This window comes from Cibotium barometz, chromosome 15, assembly GCF_041138505.1.
Source record: "Cibotium barometz isolate CiBa-2024 chromosome 15, ASM4113850v1, whole genome shotgun sequence".
NCBI lineage: Eukaryota > Viridiplantae > Streptophyta > Polypodiopsida > Cyatheales > Cibotiaceae > Cibotium > Cibotium barometz.
The window spans coordinates 42,792,362-42,799,859 of NC_141060.1; positions in this window are offsets into that span (position 1 = coordinate 42,792,362).

Sequence of the window (7,498 nt, forward strand, 5' to 3'; positions counted from 1 at the left end):
ATGTGAATCAGATAAATGTGAATGAATGGATGGATGGGATGTGATGTAAATAGATGTGATGAGATGTGATGTGAATCAGATAGATGTGAATGAATGGATGGATGGATGTGATGTGAATAGAGGTGATGAGATGTGATGTGAATAGATGTGATGAGAAGCGATGTGAATCATATAGTTGTGAATGAATGGATGGATGTAATGTGATGTGAATAGATGTGTTGAGATGCGATGTGAATCAAATAGATGTGAATGAATGGATGGATGTAATGAGATGTGAATGAATGGATGAGATGTGATGTCATGTGAATTAGGATGTAAATGATTGATATGGGATGTGAGTGGATGATATGTGATGAAAATGGATGTGAATGTGTATGCAAAGAATGGATGTGGATGTGTATGTGAAGAATGGATATGAATGTGTATGTGATGAAAATGGATGTGAATGTGATGAAAATGGATGTGAATGTGTATGTGAAGAATGGATGTGAATGAGTATGTGAAAGAATGGATGCGAATGTGTATGTGAAGGATGGATATGGATGTGTATGTGAAGAATGGATGTGAATGTGTATGTGAAGAATGGATGTGAATGAGTATGTGAAAGAATGGATGTGGATGTGTATGTGAAGGATGGATATGGATGTGTATGTGAAGAATGGATGTGAATGTGTATGTGAAGGATGGATATGGATGTGTATGTGAGGAATGGATGTGAATGTGTATGTGAAGGATGGATATGGATGTGTATGTGAAAGAATGGATGTGGATGTATGTGAAAGAATGGATGTGGATGTGTATTTGAAAGAATGTGATGTGATGTAAAGAGATGTGACGTGCAATGAATATATGTGGATGTGAAGTGATAGATATGAATGCATGGATAGATGTGAGTAGTCGTACATGTGGATAGATGTGTATGAATGAGATGAGATGTGTATGAATGAGATATGATATGGATAGAAGTGATGTGATATAATGTGGATAGAATGTATGTGATGGGATGGTTATGAGAATGAATGTGGTAGATATGAATGAATAAATGTGATGGATATGAATGAATGTGATGTGATGGATGTAAATGGATGTGATGTAAATGAATGTGATGGATGTGAATAGATGTGATGTGATGTAAATGAATGTGAATAGATGTGATGTGATGTAAATGAATGTGATGGATGTAAATGGATGTGATGTAAATGAATGTGATGGATGTGAATAGATGTGATGTGATGTGAATCGGGATGTGAATGAATGAGATGTGATGTCATGTGAATTGGGATGTGAGTGATGAGAACTTATGCGGATAAATGAGATGTGATGGCATGTGAATCGGAATGTGCGTGAATGAGATGTGATGTAGATTGAGATAGATGTGATATGTGATGTGAATGAATATGATGTGATGAGATGTGGATATGGGTAGATGTGAGTGATGAGAGAACTGATGCGGATAAATGAGAAAAGATGTGATGAGATGGAAAATGATGTGATGTTAATGGGAATACATAAATAAATGAGGATTGATGTGGGAACAATGTGGAAAGACGAGAGTTCGTTATAGAAACTGTATTTATGACCTGTTTTTAAATGACTGTTTTATGTCAAAAAATGCCGGGGAAGCATTTTGACCGTCTTGTGAATGAGGTCGTGGAGACCTATCTGATAAAGTTGCAACAGCTGACGGAGAGTCAATGGAGGACGTCTCATGTAGAAAGGTCGGCCAAGGTCTTGACCAGCCTCGGTTCAATTTAAATGGTGAGCTTCCGGTGGTACGGTGGATGAGGGACCAAGGAAGCGGCCTATGAGTGAAGCGCTAGGTAACCTGCGAAGGATCCCAGAGGGTGCTGACCATACAGTGCTTGGGCTCTGGGTCGTCGCTCGTGAAGATACCCACGCGTGCATCGTGGAAGATTTTGAAACAAGGAGTAAGAGTTGTTTTCTGAATTTGGGCATGGATCTGGTTGATTGACCTTGCTGGTCCTCAACGGATGAGTCCATGGCTCTTTTATATGGATCTGTTGGTTGATCTTGTTGATCTTCAACGGAGATACCATTTTTATTTTTATAAGTGAAAATATTGCCGGTTACTATGAGCTAGGAACTGTCGAAAAGTTCCCTGAGTGGACAAGTGGTGAGCGTTCTGGTTGCCAATGATGCCATAGGTACACCGATGAAGGAAAAATTGGAAATTAGGATTCAACCAGATATTTTGAAAGTTTATGATCAGTGATACTATAGTTTCATTAAAAGATTGTTTTAAAGACATCTGAATCTGTGAAAAAGGCAATTTCATATTAGGTGTGTAAGTGGTGTGACTAGTTCTAAGTTTGCATGAATATTCGGCTAGGGGGCCTGGGAACTCTTTTCCCTGGTACTAGAGACAAAACCTAACCGAATTCTTAATACGATGTTTGAGTGGAAAATTAATTATGTTTCACTTAGAAATTGGTGAATTAATGTACGAGACTAAGAATGCCAATTCCTTGGTAACTCAAAAAAAATCTTTTATGACTATGTATATTGTGTCATCTAGAACTAGTATATATGGCATGTAAGAACACCTCTTTCTCCCTCCCTTTTCATCTATGCAGTGGCCAACACCTAGCATGGACTTAAGTGAATCATGCAAAGTTAAGTTGGTGAATGATGTGGGCTTTAATGAAAATTAAAATTGGTTCAAAGGATGTTCATTCAAGTTGGTTCATGCCATTTAATTACTTTGCATACTTATTTGCAACTTGTGAGGGTTTAAAGAAAACCAAAATCACGTATGCTTGCAAGGCTCCAAGTGAAACACGGTTGATTCACTTGATGGGAAATGATTGGGATATAAAGAGAACCAATCATGAGAGGACATGATAGAATGATAGAATGATTGGGATATAAAGAGAACCAATCATGAGGACATGATAGAATGTCGAGTGACCATACGTGATATTTCTTTCAGGTAGAATCTTATGTTTAATCTTCAAATTGTTTATATAAATAATATTACTCATTATGCTCACTTTATTGTTCTTGTTGCTAGCTACTTTATAGCTCAACAAACATTGTGTATGCGACTCAGATACAGGAGATGGAGGCTTTTCAGAGGTGATTGGCTAAGATTACATCAAGATACCCGAGAACAAGAGAATTCTATAATACCCGAGAACAAGAGAATTCTACAATAGTAGATATCGAGGTCCTTTAGCAAGGACACGACACTATCACGATTAGTCGGGAGAGCAACTAGCCTTTGTTATTTCTTAGACAGGAGATTCCACTCATGCTAACTAATCCACTAGTTAATTTCTACTTTATATTAGATAGTAGAAAAGTCAAAAGTAGAACTAAGAACACTCTGATGTGTGCAAAATGTACTACTCCTCATGTGCTTGAGATCGTGGACTCGTTGTAAAATTGCCTTTGGCTATTTTGGAATAAAATAAAAGTTGTGTTATTTTTCTCGCATTATGTCTCTTTGTCTATTGTTATTACGATGTTTCTTGAACTATTATTTTTAACTTAAAGATATTAATGTTAAAAGTTTAGTTTACTAAATTGTTAATAATAATGAATTATATTTGTTTTACATTAATAATAATAATGAATTAAAGGTGGTAGAAAGGTTAGAAGAAAACACGAGACTTCAACACTTTGCATGCAATATGTTTACAATCTTTGTAAAACAGTATATAACTATGATAAATTTAAACTACTTTTTCAGTTTATTAAGATGCAAATAGATTGGATGAAGATAGAAGTAAAATATATTGAATACACATTTAGAAATATTAATGAACATGTTATCAACTTCAAAATTAAGTTCTATTATGAAATATAAAGTTAAGTTAAAGTTTTAATGAAATAATATATAAATTGTATCTTTATAAAGTTAAAGTTTTAATAATAATATATATTATTTCATTTAAGTTTTAATGAAATATTTCATTAAAGTTTTAATGAAATACTATATAAATTTATATTTATAAATATAAATATCAATAAGTAGGGGTTATTTTCATTCATGTCTATTGTATTCTCTGCCTCTCTCCAGCTACCCAGCTTGCTTACTACTCCCCCTACACCTTCACCATGCCTTCTCAGGATGCGTTCGCGCAGGATGAGTGAGACCCACTACAGTCAGATGTGGGACCAAATTTGCCCTAGGTTTTGCTAGAGTCTTGTGCTAGAGGATATATTCAAGACTCTAGAGCCCGATAGCTCGGTGCTTGCATGTTTTTACGTGGGGTGTGATGATGTCACATTTTTTATCCCTGACACCACTGGCTCCGTGGATACCCGTAGATTTCCTCTTCTCCATGAAGAGTGGTGATGACAACCATAGAAAGTTTGTCCAAAGAGCGCTTGCACATGTCCCACTCCCCCTTCGGATCTACCTCTGTGCCACAAACCCTAGATCGTGCATACATGCTACCTGAAAAATCCTATCTGTAGATACCTAAGCCTAAGGCTAGCGAATTTGACCCTGCTTTTAAAAAAAACAAGGTTAAATTTGCCAGCCTTAGGCTAGGGCATCTACAGGCCTTAGAGGACCCAAAAATAAATATATTGTCTCTAACCTTTCCAACATACGTATGTATTACTTTTCATCTCATTCCGATAACGTTCAAAGTTTAACTTTTCTAGCATTTTTTTCTTTCACACGTTATTTTACGGAGGTGTTTTTTTCACAGTATATGATGGCATCAGCATGATTAACTCAAGAAGTGTTTATGATTCATTAAATGTTATAAGATTTATGTTAACATGAAAAATATAATGCTTTCAATAAACTTGAAAAATTGAATCGTGTAGAGGAGAGAAAAAGATAATGACACCCAAGATATTGAGACAGAAACATCAAATTGTACTTGTATTAAAAACACTTCTCATAGATTATAAGTACAGTAGGACACATGTTTACAACGCAAATCATATTATCCATATTCAAATTGAAGACATCCCCATTGTAACGAAGACTTCGTACAAGTCTCAAATCCTTGTCCATAAGAGTGATGCGCTTTGCATGAATAGCTACCACATCATGCATGAGGTCCACCAAATATACCTCAGCTTCTTCTTGAAGAGCTTGTTGAGAATCATGGATCGAGCTCTCCCAAAGACAAGACAACTACCTAATTAGATACTAATCCTACTTAAATGACAACACAATTGACATGACTAATCTAAGATGGGTGATACCTAAGTGAACTCATGATGATGAGTGTGTGCTAATTAAATTGCACTCAAGTTAATTAGACTCCAAGATAGATTAACTTGGACACATAGAGAAACTTGAGATAAGTGCAAGTGATATGTTTCATTGCTTGAAATGGCCCCCTTTTATATGAGGAGGTACACCCTTGGGCTTCTACATCAATGTGAGATAAATCCCTTTGCTCATGTGTCTTCATGCTAGGCTTTACACTTTCATGACTTACTCAACTCACTCCCTTCCTCTTCCTTGTGCTCTTTGGCACCACATTTCTCAACACCCTCCCTTGGTGCCAGATCTTTGGGCTACTCAAGGTGGTCGGATGTGAGGTTCTATAACATATTTGCACCTCCCCTGACCTATCTTTAAGGCCTAGAGGTCATCTCTAGGAGAGAGGTCCCCCCCTTGATAGAGACTTGACCTATCTTTGAGGTCTAGAGGTCTCTTCTAAGAGTAGGGTTACAAATTTTAGCTATTTCTACCTTGGCTACATCATTGGTGCCAGAGGGTAGCACATACAATGTTTTAGAGAATATTTTTGGAGCTTGCTTCATGTTGATGTTGATGTCGTGGTAGCCTTCTGGTTGCTATGACCTTGAATCCACTTCTTGTTCTTTTTGTCCAATGAAATCTTCTTGTTCTTGTTGACTCTTTGGTCTTTGCTTGTGCTCACCTATGCTTGCATACTCATTTGGTTGCAGCACTTTTACAAGGGATCTACTCTTGATTTTCACACACACTGATGTGCTCATTTTGGCCGCTTACAAATTTTTACTGGAAAATATTTTGTTGATGATGATGACATTTTTGATGGAGTTCCTTATCATGATTTTGTGTGGCCGTGGACATCTATAGGTTTGATGGAGATGAATGTTGCTTTTTTCTGAGCAACGATGGCGGCAGATCCTTGTGCATCAACAATCTTCATGCTAGGCTTTCACTTTCTCGACTTACTCAACTCACTCCCTTCCTCTTCCTTGTGCTCTTTTGAACCACATTTCTCAACAAAGGTAGCAACGCTTGAGCTGACCATTGTTGCACATTGTTGTTGATTTTAGAACTGAGTCTCGAATAGAACCTAGTATAAGACATTCACTAGAGCTCTTGCAAAATATCTCTCACGAGTATTGTATGTACTTTTTTGACACTTTCTTATTTCTCAAAGAGCAGGAGTGCCTAGTCTCCATATATGCTTCTTATGACATGGAGCATGTGGATGTGTTGTGCACGTTAGTAGCAGTGCCTCTTAGATTGTCAGCTTGAGTGTACTCGCTATTTGTCTCCATTGGTATATTACCCTATGGCTGTGTTTGGGTGGCTCTTAGAAGGGTTCCTCTTAGCACTTTGCTTGGTGTGCGCCATGTCTTGAAAGCTAGACTATAGATGCAAAATACCTAAAATGTGAATGTCTCACCACTTAAAGTAATAGTTTAGCCAAATATTAAGTTTTTTTCTTAAAAATAACACATAAAATGTGTTCACATACAAGTATGCATATGCTCTCACACATAACTAATGTAAAGCACATAAAATGTGTTCACATACAAGTATGCATATGCTCTCACACATAACTAATGTAAAGCACATAAAATCATTGTTACACCATTTAATATCTAGAATGCTTGCATCAACAAAACATTGCATAGTTTCAACTTAAATTTTCTCATTTGAAACAATAGTACCAATATTTGACTCTCGGGTTTTCCACTTGCTTCCCTATCTTCCTTGAGTTATCAACCATTCAGCATGCTTCTCTCTACCTAATGAATTCTCAAATTATGCCTTTCTAACTTGGCATATGGTTATGTGTATTGCCTATGATCCATTGAACATAAGATTCTTCTCCCCTAACTATATTACTATCTTTCTATACCACCATATAAGTAATTATTTCATTGGATTGACGTCATAGATTCCACCCCCATGAGCCGTTGCCTTCTGAAAAGCACATCCTACTTGCCAATGAGATCACTCCATGCCCTATGTAGACCATATCGACAAACTTCCGTCATTTACAAAGTAAGGGCCATGAGCATGCAATATATGCTACATCCATAAACAACGTAATCATAGTTAGTCTCTAAAACTGTATAAATTAATTGAGCACTTATTGTAACATCACACTTACCATGTAATGTGTTATACTACTTAAAGTCCAAGCTTCACTGATGCATAGAATTTACCAATTACCTCCTTAAACTCCTTGAAATCATCTGATCCAAATGTCATCTTTTGCAAAAGCACTACCAATTTGTCAAGAGTAATCCACACATTTGCTTTTGCTATTCTATTCTT